At 45.4% G+C, this 20,368-nt stretch overlaps 1 protein-coding gene and 2 pseudogenes across 2 annotated transcripts in view; 1 reads left to right on the top strand and 2 right to left on the bottom strand.

Moving 5' to 3' along the window:
* The window catches only part of Med26 (mediator complex subunit 26), a 53,756-nt gene that overhangs the window by 16,713 nt on the left and 16,675 nt on the right, over window positions 1–20,368 (top strand). The gene's annotated exons all lie outside the window — the stretch shown is intronic.
* Window positions 286–650, bottom strand: Gm35857 (annotated as a pseudogene).
* Window positions 14,977–16,385, bottom strand: Gm18646 (predicted gene, 18646; annotated as a pseudogene).

The following is a 20,368-nucleotide window of genomic DNA, read 5'->3' as shown; positions in this document are numbered from 1 at the left end:
GGAAGGTTGAGAACCACTGTGTTAGGGAATGTATTGTTCCTGAAATTGTAGTCAACAGAATTAGCAATATTGATTTGTTTTGTTTTGTTTTGTTTTGTTTTTCGAGACAGGGTTTCTCTTTGTAGCCCTAGCTGTCCTGAAACTCACTCTGTAGACCAGGCTGGCCTCGAACTCGGAAATCTGCCTGCCTCTGCCTCCCGAGTGCTGGGATTAAAGGCATGAGCCACCAGGCCTGGCGCAATATTGATTCTTGTGGGGTTTGTTTTTTTTTTTTTTTTTTTTTTTAGGTTCATAATTTATTGTACAAATTGAGTATTACATGATGAGTTCACATCAGCTTCTTCAGGCATAGGACTTAACAGGTGAGGTCAGACATTTCAAAATCCATTTATGTTGCTTTCACAGCTGGAGTTTTCTTAGGCCTTAACTTGAAGTATAAGACCAGCAAAGCAATGCCTCTGTATGTGGCCAGGACACAATTCATTATACCTGTGAGGGTATAAGAGTTGAAATATTTTTTAATACCAGTGAACTGGAATTGGGCATCACTTTCTGCACCAGCCATGACTTCAATCTCCATCCGAACCCCAAACTCCGCAGCCGATGTCCTTCAACAAACCCAGCCGGGGTTTTGTTTTGTTTTTTTTTTTTCCTTTTTTCTTTTTTGAGACATGATGTGTGGTAGTTTTATGCCAACTTGACACAAGCTGAAGTCATCTGAGAGGAGAAACCTCAGTTAAGAAAATGCACCACGTGGGGTAGCACACACCTTTAATTCCAGCACTCAGGACTCAGGCAGGTGATCTCTGCTTTTAATGCCAGCTTGGTCTACAGAGTGAGTTCCAGAATAGCCAGGACCTGTCTCAAAAAACTGAAAATAAAATAACAAGAACTTCCATAAGATCAGGCCATTGGCCAGCACATAAGACATTTTCTTAATTAGTGATTGATGGGGATGGCCTAGCTCATTGTGGGTGGTGTCATCCCAGGGATGGTGGTTCTGGTTGAGCAAGCTGAGCAAAGCCATGGGGAACAAGCCAGTAAGCAGCACTTCTTCTGCATGGCCTCCAGGTTCTTGCCCTGTTTGAGTCTCTGTTCTGACTTATGTCAGTGATGGACCACCATATGATGGAATGGTAAGTCAAGTAAACCCTTTCCTCCTTGACTTCCTTTTGGTTATTGTGTTTCATCACAGCAGTAGAAACTCTTAACTAGGAAAGGGTCTCTTTCTTGTTCTGGTTGTCCTGGAACTCACTGTGTACATCAGGATATAGTGACATTTTGGAGTTTTGGGTTTTTTGAAAAACAAATAATATTGGAATGTGTTTTCATTTTGATCCCAGGTGTGAGAGATGGGGCTGCTTCAGACTGTCCACAGCAAAACTCTGATTTGCCTCATGCTCTAGCAGAAACATTATTCTGCCAGCTACAGATAGAATTGTGTGATGTTTGGAATTGTGTGATGTTTGGAATTCTGGGCTTTTTAGAGGATATATAAATGCTAGGACCCAGAGAGGTTGTTGGGTTGTTGTTTGGTTGCTGTTGGTCATGGTTTGTTAAGTAGCCATGTGTAAAGGAAGAGGAAGAAGAGGAAGAGGAAAAGGGGGAAGAAATAATAATATCCTGACCGTGAAGATCAAACTTGCCCCAAGGAACTCAGCACCCCTAGTCAGTAGGAAATATTCTAACAGTAACATCACTCTCCTTCCTTCCTTTCTCTTTCTCTCTTTCGTTCTTTCTTAAATATTTATTTTTTTAAAGGGTTATTTATTTATTTATTTATGTATATGAGTACACTGTAGCTGTATGGTTGTGAGCCTTCATGTGGTTGTTGGGAATTGAATTTAGGTCCTCTGCTTGCTCTGGTCAACCCCTGTCGCTCCCTGCTGGCTCCAGCCCAAAGATTTACTTATTATTATACTTAAGTACACTGTAGCTTCAGACGCACCAGAAGAGAGCATCAGATCTCATTATGGATGGTTGTGAACTACCATGTTGGTGCTGGGATTTGAACTCAGGACCTTTGGAAGAGCAGTCAGTGAGTGCTCTTACCTGCTGAACCATCTCACCAGCCCCAGTCACCCTGTTTTTGACCACTGACTTTATTCAGGGATCTCTTTCCTTTCCTCTCTATACTTTTTTCTCTCTTAGCTAGTGTTAGGAGGTTAAAAGGGTAGAGAAAGGTGGAAGAAAGAAGAACCCACAAAGTCGCAAAAAGCCAGTTAGCACCAGTAGCCTTGAACTTAGATCCTCCTGCCTCTGCCTCAGTACTGGAGCTAAAGGCTTGTTCCACCTCCACACCCTGTCAGTTTTTGGTAAGAAAATTGTGTCTATAAATATCATTTTTGGGTTAAGACGCGGCTTTGATGATACTGTAGAGATGCAACATTCAAATAAGGATAAGATTTAGAATTGCCTTTTTAGTCAGTATTGGAGAATTTATAGGATGGCGATACACACCTTAATCATGATCATGGAGGTGAACAGAATCTGTGTTTGATCAGCCTGGTTTACATAGTGAGATCCTGTCTCAAAAAAAAATTTATATATAGAGGGGGGAATCTAAAGACTCTAGGTCCTTCAGTCTTCGTTTGTATGAATGTGAAATACAGTAGCACAAATGGATTTTAATTTCATTCAGACTTTCTAGTATTTTAGTGTGGAATCAGTGTAGCAGTGGTGAGCTTTTCAGAGAAGTCCCACTGGACAAAGTTTCACACTTGCATCCAGGAATTCCCTTTTGGTTCCAGAACCAGGAGTACCAAGTACTCAGATATCGAAGTTTCTTATATAAAATGAGTAGTCTGTACACATCTATAAGTACCCACAAATAATTGATTTATGTATTTGACATTTTGAAACAGGCTAGGCTTGAACTCAATACCACTCCTTCCTTAGCCTCCCAAGTGTTGTGGTGGCTGGTATGCAGCGCTATTGCTAGCCGCATACACATACACTCCGAATCATCTTTGAGTGTTTTGTATGTAGAACAGGATAAATAGTATGCATGGTTGCTGTATTGTAGTGTTGAGGAAATGCTGACAAAGGTGCTACCCAACAACCTGACTTCTTCCTTCTAGACACACATATTAGAAGAACTCATGTCTGCAAGTACTCCTCTGACCTCCATACATTTCACAAGTACATGCAAACACACACACGAAATAAAAACCAAATCTAGCTTCATTTACAAATAACAATGTTAGGGCCTTTGCTCAGGAGTTTTCAGATTCCCAAGGTCATAAGGTATATCCCTGTTAGCTTGTCTGCTAGTGTCCTGCTGTACTCCCAACAGTGGATAGCTTTCAGCCCTAAGTAGAGCTGGGAAGAGCAGCCTGCTCCACACCATTTGCTCCAAGTGTATATGTTGGAACCTAAATACAGAAACAAAGATGAGATAAAATACTGTAAAATTGACAGGAAGTAGTGTTTTGAGTTTTATTTTCTTCATCTTGCTTGTTTTGTTTTGTTTGCTTTTCGAGATAGGGTTTCTCTGTATAGCCCTGGCTGTCCTGGAACTCACTCTGTAGACCAGGCTGGCCTCAAGCTCAGAGATCTGCCTGCCTCTGCCTCCCAAGTGCTGGGATTAAAGGTGTGTGCCACCACCACCCCGCGAGTTTTATTTTCTTTAAGTTTATGTAATTTAGTTCTTCATACTGATACCCAAGATTCCTGAGAACAGCCCCAGCACCCAGCACCACAGTACTAAAGATTAGCACAAGCTTTGGTATGTGCAGGTGGAGAACTGGCTGCCCTGATGTCTTTCTTGCTGGGCATTAGGCTGTAGGACAGTGTCTGCTTTTACAACGACTTCTGGAATGTTTCATTTCTTCTTGACTACATTCATTGTAGAGTGTGTAAGCTGAGGCACAGGTGGTTGTGCTTGCTTTGCAGCTTCACTGGGGCATCTAGGAATATGGGACTTAAAGGTGGCCTGCTGTCCTGGAACGGCAGCATGGCTCTTAGTGCATCCACATGGTTGGCTAAAAAAGGAATTCTAGTTCTTCGAGGAAGGGGTAGGACAGGCTGCTCTGTGTATCTGCTTGCTTCTCAAAACAGGAATGGTGGATTTTGGTGTTCTTCATTGTTATCATTGAATACCTGTCAGCACTGTGCTAGAGTATAACCCACATGGCTTTGGACTTGCACCTGTAGATGACTTTCCCCCAAGTTGGAGAGTAGGTGCACACACACCCCCACCCAGGGAAGTCAGGAGTTTATTTCCTGAGCCACTCCACCCAGGTGGCTGACCTCACCACTGGGCCACTCATGCCATATGGGTCAATTGACTGGGCCACTCATGCCATATGGGTTAATTGACTGGGCCTAGGCATACCATATGTTTCCCTGCTTTCTAGAAAGGAACCAATCCTCATTGTATCTTCAAGGTGCTTTGTGCTGACAGAATGGGTTTCTTTTTCTGGTTAGTCTTGAATGCCTAGAGTCACAGGGTCCTTTCCTTCAGTCAATTGTGCTCCTCCTGACCTTGCCCACCTTGAGATGGCTTGGATCAGTGGATCTGAATGGTGTACTCTGGGAGAGGTGAAGTTGCAACATACTTCTGCTCAGTTTTCTCGTGGGCTCTTGTGTGGATGCCCCGGACTTTGACAGGCTTGTATTTGGAATGAATGATGTGAAGGCAGAGCTGGCCTGTGGGATGACAGATCTTCCATGCACAGGTAGCCATCACACCCAGGCTTGAGCTTGTTGTGCTAAGACGAAAATGTGAAGTACTGGGTGACCACAGAGTGTTCAGGTGCCACTTCTTCCTTCTGAGGAGCTTCCATCTGGGATCTGCCCTGTGCCACACACAGCATCTTGGACCTGCTCTTATCCCCATTTGACTGTATCTGTGAGTTGCTATATAATGAGAAATCTGGAATTTTGGTGTATATATATATATTGCACACACACACATCCCATTTGTACTTATATGAGTACACTGCAGCTATCTTCAGACACACCAGATGAGGGCATTGGATCCCATTACAGATGGTTGTGAACCACCATGTGGGTGCTGGGAATTGAACTCAGGACCTTTAGAAGAGCAGTCAGTGCTCTTAACTGCTGAGTCATCTCTCCAGTGCCAGGTGTGGAGATATGGAGCTGCTTCAGATTGTCTGCAGCAGCTGGCCATGATTTACTTCATGCTTTGCCAGCTGCAGGTAATTTCTGCAATTTTGTGTGACATTTGGAAACCTTCTAGAGGTTATTTTATTTTTTTAAAAAATAAAACCTTCTAGAGGTTATTTTATTTTATTTTTTTAAAGGTTTATTTATTATATGTAAGTACACTGTAGCTGTCTTCAGACACTCCAGAAGAGGGCGCCAGATCTTGTTAGGGATGGTTGTGAGCCACCATGTGGTTGCTGGGAATTGAACTCAGGACCTTCAGAAGAGGAATCAGTGCTCTTAACCACTGAGCCATCTCACCAGCCCCTGGAGGTTATTTTAAATACTAGGGCCCTGAGAAGGGGTGTGGGTGGTAGTTGGTCATTTAGGGAGGTTGGTTGCCATTTGTCAATAGCTGTGGTAAAAGAAGGAACAAAAGGAAAGACATTAGATTCAGGAATTCCCCCCTCCTTTCTGCCTCCCTCCCTCCTTTATATTTGCTACTCTAGTTTTAAATGTTAGGGGCTGTAACCAGGGGAATAAGTGTAGGAAGAACCCACAAAGTAGCAAAGACCGGTTAAAAGTGGCATCTACTGTGAGGCGTGAAAGCTAAAAAATTAAAATGGAAAATTAGATTTCAGATGCAATAGAGAAAATGGCAGGAGAGGAAGGTATGGAATTTTTTTTTTTTTAACAAGACACCAACAAAAAAATTTATTCTGACTACTGCCACTGGGATATCCCCTGCTTTGTTCCCAGAGTGGTGTTCTGATTTTTCTTTTTCTTTGTTGTTCTGTTTCAAAAAAAAGTTGGGAGAATGGCTAAGCAGTTGGAAAAGCTGTAAGTGGAAATGGAGAGACCTGAGAAACAAAAAAATGGCTGAAATGGGAAAACAAAAGGGGTCACTCTCTGGCCGGGCAGTGGTGGCGCATGCCTGTAATCCCAGCACTTGGGAGGCAGAGGCAGGTGGATTTCTGAGTTCAAGGCCAGCCTGGTCTACAGCGTGAGTTCCAGGACTGCACAGAGAAACCCTGTCTTGAAAAGTGGGGGGGGTCACTTTCTCTTAAAGGGTCGCAGAATTGGCTGTGCAACTGGAGAGGCTGGGGATAGAGGTGGAAGCACTTGGGAAGCAAGTAACATCAGGAAGAGAAAACAAAAAGGGTCAGTCCTGGTGACTGAGCGAGAGAGAGCGAATTTCCTGCAGGAGAAAAGAGAAAGCAACTCTTCCAGCTGACAAAGTGGGAGGACAATCTGATGAAACAGCCTATTTCCAGAGAAAGGGGTAATGTCGAACCAACTGAGCCACCAGAGTGGAAGGAGAGGTGGACCAGGGTTATGAGATTAACACCATCTACTTTGCCAGTAATCATAAAGCATATGCCTGCTAATGGTGTGGAATGAGGTTATGATGAGATAGGATGGTCCTATAGAAATGGTAGATCTAAGGCGGGTTTAAAGAGGCCATGTTTCATATGGGATGCACTTGCCTTATGTGAAACAAATTCTAAATAACTGGGCTACTCAAAATAGAATTATTCCCCAAGACTGGAAGCGATTGGTAGAAGCTATACTAAAGACCAGTTCACAGTTACAGTGGTTACAATGGTGGAGGAAGAAGCCTTGAATATTGAACAGTGAAATAGAGCAAGGGGAGTGCATATAGTAAAAGACCAGTGCTATATCAAGGCCAGTACTCTGATATACAAGAACAGATTCAATTTGATGATGCTACTATAGAACAATGTCGCTTAGTGGCTTTGAGACAAAGTTAAGGAGCCTGGGGAAAAATCCAACTTATTTACAAAGATTATACAAGGCTCAGAAGAAACCTTCACTGATTTTCTTTTTAAAGAATTATTTACACCTAAGATACAATTTGTAAAACACCAGAAAATCAACAAGAGGGAAGACCAATGGGTGGATACTTCATTCCTCCTTAGATTGGGAACAAAATACCCAGGAAAGGAGTTACAGAGACAAAGTTTGGAGCTAAGACGAAAGGATGGACTATCCAGAGACTACACCACCTGGAGATTCATCCCATAATCAGCCACCAAACCCAGACACTATTGCATATGCCAGAAAGATTTGGCTGAAGGGACCCTGTTATAGCTGTCTCGTATGAGGCTATGCCAGTGCAAATACAGAAGTGGATGCTCACAGTCATCTATAAGATGGAACACAGGGCCCCCAATGGAGAAGCTAGAGAAAACGCCCAAGGAACTGAAGGGGTCTGCAACCTTCTAGGTGGAACAACAATCTGAACTAACCAGTCCCCCACCGCAACCCACCCCCCGCTCGTGTCTCTAGATGCATATGTAGCAGAAGATGGCCTAGTGGGCCATCACTGGGAAGAAAGGCCCCTTGGTATTGCAAACTTTATATGCCCCAATACAAGGGAATGCCAGGGCCAAGAAGCAGGAGTGGGTGGGTAGGGGAGCAGGGCGGAGGGAGGGTATAGGGAACTTTCGGGATAGCATTTGAAATGTATATAAAGAAAATATCTAATAAAAAATAAATAAATAAAAAATATTTATGTATTTTTATGTATATGAGTACACTGTAGCTGTCTTCAGACACACCAGAAGAGGACATCAGATCCCATTACAGATGGTTGTGAACCACCGTATGGTTGCTGAGAATTGAGCTCAGGACCTCTGGACGAACAGTCAGTGCTCTTAACTGCTGAGCCATCTCTCCAGCCTGCCTTCACTGATTTTTTTTTTTAAACATATTAGTCTTAGCTGTGAACAAAGCCATTATCATACTCTGAAGCAAGGCAGGTGTTAATAGAGACTGGAGTTTGAAAATGTGAATACAGAATGTAAAAAAAGTTACTAGACCATTAAAGATGTGAGCAATGCCTATGGACAAATGGATAAAGGATACAACCGATATTGGGTGTAACATGTACTATGCTAAAATTATAGGTCTTCAATATCAAAATGCCCAGTGCTACAATTGCAGAAAATATGTTCATTTGCAAAGAGACAGAGACCAAGGCCCCAAAGGTCTAAGATCTCAAATGCCAGGTGCTTTAATTGTGGGAAATACAGGCATTTGTAATAAAATTGTGAATGAGGCATCTCTAAGGGCAATGGTTTTTCTAAGTATAAATCAGAAAGGAGGCGTAGGCTTCCAGGGACGTATAGGCATTGTAGCAAGGGTTGCTACTTGACCAAAGAGTGTAGGTCCAAAAGAGATTATTCAAAGTAATTTCTAACCAGAAGTGGCCTTGGTTGGGCTCCACAACCAATTCTAGGAGCAAGTTCAGCCAAGGAGTAATATGCAGACTAAAAAAGTCTCCACTCAGCCTTGGAGAATTAATGCAGAACACTGAGGCAAATCTGCTCTAGACTTGGCCACAGATAAACATCTTTTTTTTTTTTTAAAGATTTATTTTATGTATATGAGGATACTGAAACTGACTTCAAACACACCAGAAGAGGGCATCAGATCTCATTACCGGTGGTTGTGAGCCACTATGTGGTTGCCGGGAATTGAACTCAGGACCTCTGGAAGAGCAGCGGTGGGTTGACTTCCCAACGATTCATTGTACATCCAGGATTGTAAATGAAAATTTCAAAGGAGAAAATAAAATTAAGGTCTATGTAGAGAGATGCAATTTGATGCAGGTAATAGGATTGCTCAGCTGTTTTTATATCCCTACATCAAAGGCAAAGCCACTCCAGTAGAAATAGCAGGTGAGGTCACCTGAAAACCTTGTCACTGACCTGAAAAACGCCTATTCCATTGAAAATGTCTCTGTTTATAATTTCCACCCAGCATAATAAATGGCTTAAAACAGAAAGGAGAAACATGGTGACAATTTGGGAATTTTGGATTCTTTAAAAAAAACAGTGTTTCAGGATATTTGACTGCATTTTGAACTCTGAGATTTTGTTATTTACTGAAAAAAACTTGTTTCTAGTTGTGGTGTGGCTCAGCCCTTAGCACATCCCTTTAATTGCTCTGGCTGGAATAAGGACACACCCTTAGTACACAGCTTTAATCCCAAACAATGAAGAAAAATAAGTTTGTAGAAGGAAACATCCATATTTGAAAGTGTTGTCTAATTGAGTGGCAGACAAAGTTACGAATCAGAAAAATTTGACAATAGGATATGATATGTCTAACTCTCCCAAGGAGAGAAAAGGGAAGCTAATTATAGAGGGAAAGAAAAAAGAAGAAAAAGAAAAAGAAAAAAGAAAGAGGAGGCAGTTTTGCAGAAACAGGTGGAAGAGAGCACAAAGCTAGACACAGATAAAGACAGATCTTGCCAGAGAATGAGAAGGAGCCAGAAGATTAGAACAGATTGCTAGAGTTAGTTTGAAACCAAGTAGAGCAATTTAGGAGAAGTTGAGAAAAAGAAGCCAGATTGAATCAGTTAGTATGGAGAGGAAGTTGAGCCAGAACAGCTGAGTTGAATCAGCTCAGAACTAGAAAGGGTGAGCTTATTCAGCAGTAAGTCTCACAGGTTGAAAACTTTCTAGGCCTAGAATAGATTGTATGTAGGCTAGAAGCTTCCAGGACTAGACATAGAGAAGCAGATAGAGGCAGTAAGTAAGACTAAAACAACAATTACCTCAGGTGAATAAAAGTTACATTTACAACACAAAAATAAGAATAAGCCGGGCGTGGTGGCGCACGCCTTTAATCCCAGCACTCTGGAGGCAGAGGCAGGCGGATTTCTGAGTTTGAGGTCAGCCTGGTCTACAAAGTGAGTTCCAGCACAGCCAGGGCTACACAGAGAAACCCTGTCACGAACAACCAAAAAATAAATAAGTGCTTTCATTTTAATCCCAGGTGTAGGGATGTGGGACTGCTTCGGACTGTCTGTAGTAGCTGACCTTGATTTGCCTTGTGCTCTAGCAGGAGCGTGGTTTTGCCAGCTGTAGATAATTCCTGTGGTTGTGTGATGTTTGGAATTCTGGGAAGTTTTCAGAGACTTTATAAATGCTAGGGTCCTGAGAGAGGGGGTGGTGGTGGTCAGTCATTTAGGGATATCAGTTGTGGTTTGTTTGTAGCCATATTCAAAGAAGAAACAAAAGAAATAAAAGGAAAGAAATTAGATTCAGGAATTTTCCTAATTTCTCTCTCTCTCCTATATAGTGTTATGGGGGTGAAACAGGAGGTGGGGGATAAAGGGTGGCAAAAAAGAACTCACAAAGTAGCCAAGACCAGCTAAACTGCTATTCATGCTATATCCCATCTGTGTGTGTGTGTGTGTGTGTGTGTGTGTGTGTGTGTAGCTGGTGGTGTGCCCCTAGTCACCATGGGTGAAGTGTGGGTCCAGCAAAGAGGCCCTTTCTCCTGCAAGCAGGTTCCTGGCTCTTCTCTGCAAGCTGGCTCTTTAGCTCTCCATTGTCTTGTGTCTTACATATTTTCTTTTGTAGCTAATTGTTCCACCAGTCACTTATCCCTGTCAATTCTAGTCAGTCTGAGATCTTTGGCTTCACTGCCGCCTTAGCCACTACTCTTGTGTCCAAAGCTGTGTAGCTAAAGCCGTACTTGGGGGTGGGGGTGGAGATGCTCCTTGATAGAGCACTTGCCTAGCTTACGCAGGGTCCTGACTCCAGTACTGCCAAAATTAAGAAATATGGAGCTAGCTGCTCTTAAAGAGGACCTAGGTTCCTAGCACCTAAATGGTGGCTAACAACCATCTACCAGTACAGTTCCAGGATGCCCTCTTACCAGGCATGCATCTGGTCTTCATACATACATGCAGACAAAACACACACACGAAATTAAAAATAAATTTTACAGAGTAAGAATATATGTTTAGGAGGGCTTTCCTTACTTTCCTGTGCTTTCCTAGTTTGTCTGTCCAGTTGCCACAGTTGCCTTTGTGGACCTGTTATTTCCTTACAGCACAGGCATTTGTTTCAGGTTGACTTTGTGATAGGTTTTTCAAGACAGGGTTTCTCTGTAGAGCCCTGGCTGTCCTGGAACTCACTTTGTAGACCAGGCTGGCCTCAAACTCAGAAACATGCCTGCCTCTGCCTCCGCCTCCCAAGTGCTGGGATTAAAGGCGTGCGCCACCACCACCCGGCTTGTGATAGAATCTTGATGTATGTCTTGAGTCTTAGGATAAGACTCTGATCCTACATTTTGATCCATCTGACATCCTGACACCTGTGTGCCTAGCGTTGTCTAGGATTAGAAAATATTCTCGTTCCCTAAAAAATATCCCAGTCAGCCACCACTCACTTCAGTTCACACACAGCACCCCTGTTGGCAACATCCTGTCCAGGTAGCTGGTTCTGTTTCACAGTAAAGAGTGTTTTCCTGAAGAAGACAAAGTTCAGTGGTCCTGGATGGACAAGTTACCAAGGCTCCCACCCCCAGTGTAGCTCTGTAAACTTTGTGGCCTTGGGCAGGCCTTGATTGCTGTACATTTGTAAAAATTCAGCCTCCTTCCTTGTAGATTTGGGACCGTGTCTTTGCAGTGGTGGTCCAGTGTGTGCTTCCTGGGATGGGTAAGTTGAAGGAAGCCACAGTAACTGAGTAGTTTCTGTTTCCTGTGGAAAAGCTACCCCAGGACCCTCTTAGCAGGACGAGGTGTGGACAGAGTTAACATAGATGAGCAACAGGTGGAAGCAGTGAGTTCCAGCAAACCAGGCCTCCTCACCTTCTGTAGCCCTGTCTATGTGAAAGCTCTGGTCCTTTAGTAGGACAGACTTCTAGTGGCGTACAGTTCCAAGAGCAAGGCTCCTGGAGTGGCTTTCTGAGGCAAACTGACAGAAGGAGTCTCTTGTGCATCGTGGGCACTAAAAATGTCTGGTGGTATGTAATTTTAATTTTTTCAAATTTTAATTTTTAATGAAAGTTCTTAAATGTTTTAATCTCTCTTGTAGCCCACCACCTACCAGAGTTATTGGGGGGAAAAGGATACAGAAGACGTAGACCTGTTTAGAAAGGTTCTTTGGAGCAACTCTTGTCTGGCTTGTCTGGAAATCAGCAATTCAGCTCACAGGTCAGCAACAGCAGTCCAGTTCGGTAGAGTTGGGATAGCAAACACAAATCAGCAGCAGTGGTATTACCCAAAGGGATGCCAGGAGAAGGTCTGGGCTATGCCTCTCTCAAGGAAGCAAAGATTCGAAACCCACAAGCCTGTTGCACAGCTAGTTCTGTAAGCAAGCCTAGCTCAGCTTCTGTCACTGTCCTTTGAGTCCTTTTTATTATATGCTCCAAACTTTATGTGTCTTGCCTCAGTAGTGTATCTGTCTTAGCTGACATCACTCTGGCCAATCAGCCTGAGTCCGAGGAAGCAGCAAGAAACTGCAGCATACCACCAGTTTTTTGTTTTTTTGTTGTTGTTGTTTTTTGGTGCGTTTCTCTTTATGTAGTCCTGACAAGTGTAGCTCAACTATACAATATAAGGCAGAGCAATACATTTGTGTTGTTAAGCAAAGAATCCTTCATCATATGTCCTTTCATGTGCTTGCTTTAAAGAACATCCTCTCTCTACTGTGTCTGCTTCAGCCAAATGTTCCTTCACGAGCCTGCCTTAGTTTTTCACCTGTGTCCACTTAAGAAAAACACTCTTTCATTTGTTTGCCCCAGCAAAACACCAACACAACTCACTTTCCAAAGAACCCTTAAGTTTCCATTTCAGTGGTAGATTCTGCAGAAATAGGTTTGCAGGGACAGCTAGTGTTGGTATCCCTTGTAAGCATTGTGTGTGGCCTTGACAATTCTCTACTCAGAGCCTATACATGCAGGATGTGCACAGGAAGCTTTGGGTTCTGTCACCGTCACTGAGTCATAGGGGCCCCACCTCACAGATCCCCTCTGCTTTACTCAAGCAGCAGGGTCAGGTGTGGAAGGGAACTCAAAGGTAGGTGGAGTTGGTGTGGCTCTTGGAAAGAGTGCCTGTCCATGTCCCCCAGACACCAAGACAGTTCCCATTAGGTACTTGTACATGGGTATGAAGATAATAACTAGGGCTGAGGTCCACTGCAGGGCTGTGGGTGTAGGGGGAGAGGGGGATGGAAGAGAGCCCACGTCCGGCCAGAGTTCCTGTGCTCTGGGCAGGCGGACTTGGGAGGACTGCTGGACGATTTCCATGCGGCCTCGGGTGGGCATCTGGCTGTGTGAAGCCACTGACCCCACACGGTGGGGGTTGGACAGGGGGCAGCCTCCGGTACCAGGTTCTCAGTCTCTGGCATCCCACGCTGGATACAGCAGAGAAGCTGAGAACAGAATAGGGGCCCCGGAGCGACACACTTGACCCCAGAGATACGGGAAGAGGGCAGAGGGAGAGAGGTTCCCACGTAGGCGAGAGTCCTTAGTCTGGTCTGTGGCTGGAGCAGAAAGGCCTTCTAACGAGAGATTAGGCGCAGCTCGTTAGGAGAAAGCTTATCCCATTGTCCAAGCACAGCAAGCCTTGATGAACAGAGACAGTTTATGGTTTTAGAGTTTTATTGTAGAAAGGCAGAGGAAAAGAGAAAAGGTAGAAAGAGAGAGAGAGAGACAGGCCATGGCCAAGAACAGAGAAGGGGGAAAAGGAGAGAGAGAAGAAAGGCTAGAGAGTAAGAAAGCTTAAAGAGAGAGAGGTAAAAGCTTAGAGAGTAAGAGAGAGAGGGGGAAGTGGGGCCAAGCAGCCCCTCTTATAGTGGACTTGTTATCTTGCTGTTGCTAGGTAACTGGGAGGAGTCTAGCCTGAAGGTCAGAAGCTTGGGACAGTGTGTACGTGACTGCTAGCCACGAGCCTCTCCTGTGGGGGCTGTGAGGGGGCTGTAACTTCGACAGGAGCCAGGGGTCCAGGAGACATGAGGGAACATCTTCCGTCCCATGTAGGTGAATTACCACCACCGGGTTTCACCGGGGTTCCGTACCTCAGCTTGACTGGAGACCAAGCTGCCTGTGCATAGTCCATTGCCCCACAGTCCACTGCCTACATCTATAGCTCCTGCTGGATTCTGGAGTGCTCACAAATCCCTGTTTAATTGTGGCCCCCTGCTGATGTTTCCATGCCTTCCAGAGCTGGGTAGGAGAGCAGACAAACTTGCTTCCAGGAAGATGATGTGCTCAGGCACTCACAGCAGAGGCTGGTTTTGTCAGGATTCAAGGCCGGGCACCCTCTTTTGATTGCCCCTGTTTTGGGTCATGTGACCCTATCAGTTGTAGTTCCCTATGCAAAAGAGCAGAGAGCCTAGGAGTTCCTGGGGACCATACCACTCAGGGTATTAAAGTTTTAGCAGAAGAACCTGTGGTGCTCAGGTACTGAGGCCCAGCTAGGATCCTACACCTAGGTAATCTGTGTGTTTATCTTGGGATAATATGTACATGCCAGATATAAAACTTGACTGCAAGCATGTTTACATATTAAATTGATTGTTGAGGCAGTGTCTCACTGTGTAGACTAAGCTGGCTTTGAACTCACAAAGATTTGTTTACTCGTCTGCTTCCTCAGTGTGGAATAAAGGCATTGGATACTAGGCCTGGTTTCTTCAACACTTTTCCCCCAAGACAAAGTGCTCTGGCTCTTCCGCAACTGGGTCTCTGTAGACCAGGCAGGCCTCAAAGTTACAGAGATCTGACTGCCTCTGCCTCCCATATGCCACCACTGCCTGGCTTCTTAAGCATTTTTTTTCACTCTATTGTTTATTGGGTTTGTAACTGGACAAAGTCACACGTGTACAAAACGAAGCTCATACTATCCCAAAGCAGAGTGGGGACTAAAGACTGGGGATCTGTTACTGGTCTTTGAGGAAGCTCTGAGGTGAGGGGTAGACAACCTTCCCACTGCAGAGGTGTGGCCACAAGGGTAGAGAGAAGAGGAGAGCACCTGGCTTTGGTCACAAAACTCAGGGCCTGGCACTAAGCCAGGACAGACAGACGGAAGAGAAGCCTCAAAAACCACCCTCCCAGGAAGCCAGGCACTACCTGACCAGTTCCACTGTGGTGTGGCTGGTTCAGACTTATACTCAGGGGCTATTGGAAAGGGAAGACAGCAGAGCAGGAGGGAGGAACGACACTGGTGAGTGGTCACTAGGGGTAATTGGACCTGTGGAAAGGGTGGGTAGGGAGGTGGGCCAGCTGCAACTAGGCAGCTAGCCGCGGGTTTCATAAATGCCACTGCAGCCAATGTATTGCACCCATCATGGTCACTGTAGTTCAGCTTCGGTTTGAATACCTTCAAGTAGCACACCTTGAGGCCAGAAGGTGCGAATAGCACCTCAAAGTTCATGGAAAGGGGGGGCCGAGCCCATTTCTTCTTACCATTGGTGGGCAGGAGCTCAAATCTCTGCACTGATTTGGGATTCCTTCATGCCTGCCATGCGCTTGATCTTCCATACAATGGCGTTCTTGCTGGCCTTGTACTTGGCCTTCCCCTTCATGCAGATCAGAGTCAAACTTGCTGAGTCGCACACACTGGTGGAAGGTGCAGTCATCAATGGTGGTCGACTGCTTACCACTCTTGCTTGTTTCATCAGCTGTGCCTTTGCCCTGCTTTTCTATGACAATCTTGTCATTCATTCCAAACTTGCACTCAGGCATGCCACTCAGGTAACTCTTCATCACCATCCGGCCTGACATAAGGGCACTCAGCACCTACCCCTGTGGGGACATAAGCAGGTTCACACTCTCCAGAACATCTAGGAAGAGTTCATTCCGGCGATACTTGATGCCTTCTCGCCGCCAGCCAGTCTGTCCGGTCACCTGGCTGGTAATCTGGGACTGTTCTTCCTTCATCTAATGCTGACTCTTGATACCCTGCTGGGTGATGAAGGTTTTCAGTGCACCTGTCTCTGAGTTCTATGGGTAGCCAAAGTCCAGAATCTCATCCAGCAGCTCGTATATGAGCACAAAATTGTTCTTGATGTTCTCCTCGCTGATCTTGCCAAAGTAAGCAGCCATTACATCGCACATCTTGTAGAGGAATTCGAAGACCATGGCAGCATTGACATTCTGCTTGCTGACTGCGGCCAGCCAGATGTTGGACCGCTTAACATGGAAGAAACTGATGCGAGTGATGTTTGTGACAGGGTTGCACACCTGCCGCTGTGCATGAATGACATTGACCCGAAAGGCATCCACAGCATTCCTCCCGATGTCATCTCTGTAGACCTGGGAGATAAGCACCTCCCCCTTGTGATTATAGATGAATAAGCCTCCAATCATGGTGGCAGCTCAGTCTCTGTGACCCATTGCTCAGAGAACAGACCTGGAGTCAGCAGCCCCCACAAGGCCGGCCTGGCCACTCTTGGATCCCAAGATGTCCGTCCGCACCCAGCTCGCCTGTCTGCTGCCTCAGCTTTCACTGCCTTAAGCATTTTTAAGTGTACATCTCAGCAGTGCCAACTGTAATATTCAACTGTCAATACCATGTATCCTACTCCATCCCACCCACACAGGATCTCTCTCTGTTTGTAGCCCTGGCTGTGCTGGAACTCACTGTATAGACCAGGCTGGCTTTGGACTCACAGAAATTCTATTTTGCCTTACCAAGTGCTGGGATTACAGGTGTGTTCCATCTCTTTTATTTTGTAAAGCCCAAACTCTGCGCCTGTTAAACATGCCTCATCCTCTTGCCTATTCCCAACAGCCACCCTCATTTTACTTATTTCTGGTGTTCAAACCTTGCCCCTCCAGGTGTGCCACATAAGTGGAATCACACAGACTGGTTTATGTTGTTTTTTATACACAAATTGTTTGACTTAGCAGAATTGCACCCATGATTCACCCACAGCATATTTTGTCTCCCCATTTTCCCTTTTCAGGATGAACTGTAGCATTCCACTGTCTGGGTGGACCATCGTTTGTCTATACCTCAGTATGAATAGATGTTGGCTACATCTATAGATTGGTAGCTGCAGATGGTGCCACTGTAAGTGGAGATGTAATCATCTGTCTAGCCATGCTGGTCTAGGTTTCTTCTTTCAGTTCTGTGTGCTGTGTATTAGTTACTTCTCTGTTGCTGTGATAACACCAAGGCCAAGGCAACTTGCAGAAGTTTGTTTGACCCTCCTATCCAGAGACCTAAGAGTTTAATAACACCATCCAGCTAGGTTTGATCCTAGCCCTTGGAAAGTAGAGGCAGGAGGCTGTCTCTGAGTTTGCTAGCCTGGTCTACAGAGTGAGTTCCGGGATAGCTAGGACTACACAGAGAAACCCTGTCTTGAAAACCCAGGGAGGGTGGTAGGTAGTTAGGAGGGGTGAATTGACAATATCATTGTCTGAAAGCATGGTGGCTGACAGCCATGGAGTGCTGCCTTGAAATTGCCTCCACCAAGAAAGGAGACCACTATCTTCCAGTTTAGCCCCAGGAATTCTTAGGACAAGACAGAGGTAGCCACTTTTACTGCCAAAACATTCCAGGGATGGTCTCTAGCTCAGTTTCTACAATTGTTCCCTCTGAAATCTCTTGAGCTGAGACTTCACAGTCCATATTAGTCTGAGCATTGCTATCTTCCAGGCCCCCACTAGGGTGACCCATAAGTCCCGCTAACAGCATCCAACAACTTTTCTAGTCCAAAATTTCAAGTCTTTCATATCTCCCCCCCAACCCCACCCCACCCCAATAGCATGGTCAAGCCTGTCACAGCAGTAACTCAATCCTTGGTACCAGCTTCATCTGTTACTTTTCTTTTACTGTGCTAAAACACCATGACCAAGGCAACACACAGAAGAAAGCTTATTCAGGTTTATGGTTCCAGAGAACCCAGAGTCCATGATGGTGGAGCAAAGGGACCAGAGATGGCTAGTGTGGTTAGAACAGCAGTTGAAGGCACAGATTTTAAATTACAAGCACAAGGAGGGATGTGGGGCTGGTCCTTGAGCTCTCTTAGTGTGCACACAGTGTGGGGGTCTCATGATGGGGGAGGGTATAAGCAGAGGGTACCCATCTTAGGCCCTATTCAGTCATGGCTAATGAGGTAAGTTCTAAGTAGCAAACTTGGTTCCTGGAGGTGGCCTAAGCACACAGGGAAGGCACAGGAGGATTCTAGGCTCTGTTCTGGTGACATTTCTGTCTTGTGAGAACCTCATCACCCAAGCAGTCTGAGCTCAGCCTCATTTAGTGAAGTACCACATAAGCTGCCAGGAACAGCTGGCATGTACTAACACCAGTTCCTCAGTGTTCCACAGCTGGGGCAAAGATAACCAAGTCACCCTCCACCACTCCCAGTGTGGCCTGTATATCCAGCCTCGTATCCTAGCAGCCTGTGTAGTATGGGCTCTGTGGCCTGTGCCTGGAACCTCATTCCCACTCATATCCTAACTCCTTCCTGCCCTTCATCATTTCATTCTGTGAAGCTAGCCAGTGCCTGCTGAGTAGTCAGCCCAGCATTCTCTACTAGGTAGCCAGAGTGAGATATTTAAAATTTTAGACTGAGCTTGTTACTTCTCAGGCAGAGTATAGCCTCAGGTTTCTTCCTGAATCCAGAATCCCACCTAACCTGGTGCTCTTTGCTGCCCACTGACCCTTGCTGTACAGCTGGAACACTCCTACTTTCTCTCTAGCACTCATGAAATTCCCTCTTGTTTCCCTTCCTTCATGGGAGGCCTCAAAACACTCCAGTTTCCCATCCCACCTCTGCCTCACTGTTTGAAGGGCTTGTAATCAGAGGTATCTGTGCCCCTTGAGGTCAGCACTGAGCTGTGCTTCAAGGTCATAGACTGAGCCAATGTTTGGCTACCAGACTGACTGTGCCCTAAACCCAGCTGTGTGATCTCAGCCAGATCAGTCAGGTGGCCTCAGGCCCTTCTTGGTTGGCTACTTTAAGAAGACACTGTTATTTGTGGAGTTCTGGAGGAGATGCTTACTAGTAAAGTGGTGCTTGCTTCCACTGAGGCTGAGCCACAGAGACCTCTCGGCTCATGTGTGGCTAGTGCAGAGACATGAAAAGAAGGTAGTGTTGGATCCATTGGCAGGGACTTGGGGAATGAAAAGAAATTTCAGGGGTTGGTGACAGGGTGGGACAGTTCTTAGTCAAAAGTTATAGGGTCACTGTGAATTTTAAGAACCTTGAAGATTTCTGTTAACTTTGATGAGAGGCCAAGTCTTCTTCCCACCAGCTGTGTGTAGTTTAGAAAAAGGTGCATCATGAGTCCAGACACAAGTTTATAGCTAGAGGCAGACCCCAGAGTGCCAGGGTAGGTGTCTTGGTCTTTTGGGCTGGGTGCTTTAGAGCTGCTGTGCTTGCTTCTACCACAGGACGTGCTGCTTCTCTCTTGAGCAGCTGGGGGCAGAAAAGAGTTTCTTCTGTGTAGGGGATTTAGTTATGTGCTTTGGTGGGAATATCTTGTGTGTGTGTGTGCTCCAGGGCAGCCTATGACACTATTTCTCTGCAGTGCTTAGAGGCATGGGGCACTGACTACAGCTGGGGAAGAGAATAGCCCAGAAAACCCACCCTCACCCCCTCAGGTACTGCAGTGAGACCTTTTTCTAGCCAGCCCAGTGATACAGGTAAAGGGAGCTTTGAGGGGTATTGCTGGGGTTACCTGGAGCTAAGGAAATTGTTTGTACTTGGAGTGCTTCTCAGAGAAGATGGGAATTACAGCCCACCTCACCTGCATCTTCTGTACTGTGAATTTTTGAGGTACCCAGCTTTCTCAGGACCAAATGAAGTATGGTCCTCTATGACACAAGCTGGCACACCACAGGCTCTCTGTCCCTTATTTCTCTACTTTAGCCCTGCTTTCTACCTTCCTCCCCCAACCTAGTTCTATGGGTGCATAGCTTTTACTCCCTGGAACACTGTACTTGTTGCCTCTACCAGCAGCAAGGGATGCTGGGAGGCAGAGCTTGAAGACTGCTATTCCCTACTCCATGGGAGGCCTCAATGTGCCAGCCTGGAGGCTGTAGCAGGAGGTCAGCTTGGGCTACATACATAGCAAGACAACTATTTCAGAATACTGGAAGCTTCGGGCATTGGGTTGTTTAACCTGATGAAGGCAACATGATTAAGTACTAGGCAAGGATTAAATAGCAAGGGCTGTGCATGCACTGCAGTCAGTCATCTGCATTCCAACATGAGAAAGCAGGCATTGTCACCCTCATTTACTCAGGAATTTTGAATGGAATCCGGACCTTGGTTTCTATTTTATTTCCTGTGAATATATTATATTTTTGTGACTTTGGTCGTATTTCCCTTTTTATGTTTTTATGTGTGTGTTTTTCTGTCTGTCTGTCTGTCTGTCTGTCTGTCTGTGTATATGCAATTTTAGGGAATCTGTTCCAGTCTACCCTCTGGGGATGGAACAGAAATCATCAGGTTTGCATAGTGCACAGTAAGCGCTGTGTCTG

This window comes from Mus musculus, chromosome 8 (assembly GCF_000001635.26).
Source record: "Mus musculus strain C57BL/6J chromosome 8, GRCm38.p6 C57BL/6J".
Lineage (NCBI taxonomy): Eukaryota > Metazoa > Chordata > Mammalia > Rodentia > Muridae > Mus > Mus musculus.
The sequence above is the reverse complement of the archived record's forward strand: the minus strand, read 5'-3'. Positions and strand labels throughout refer to the sequence as shown.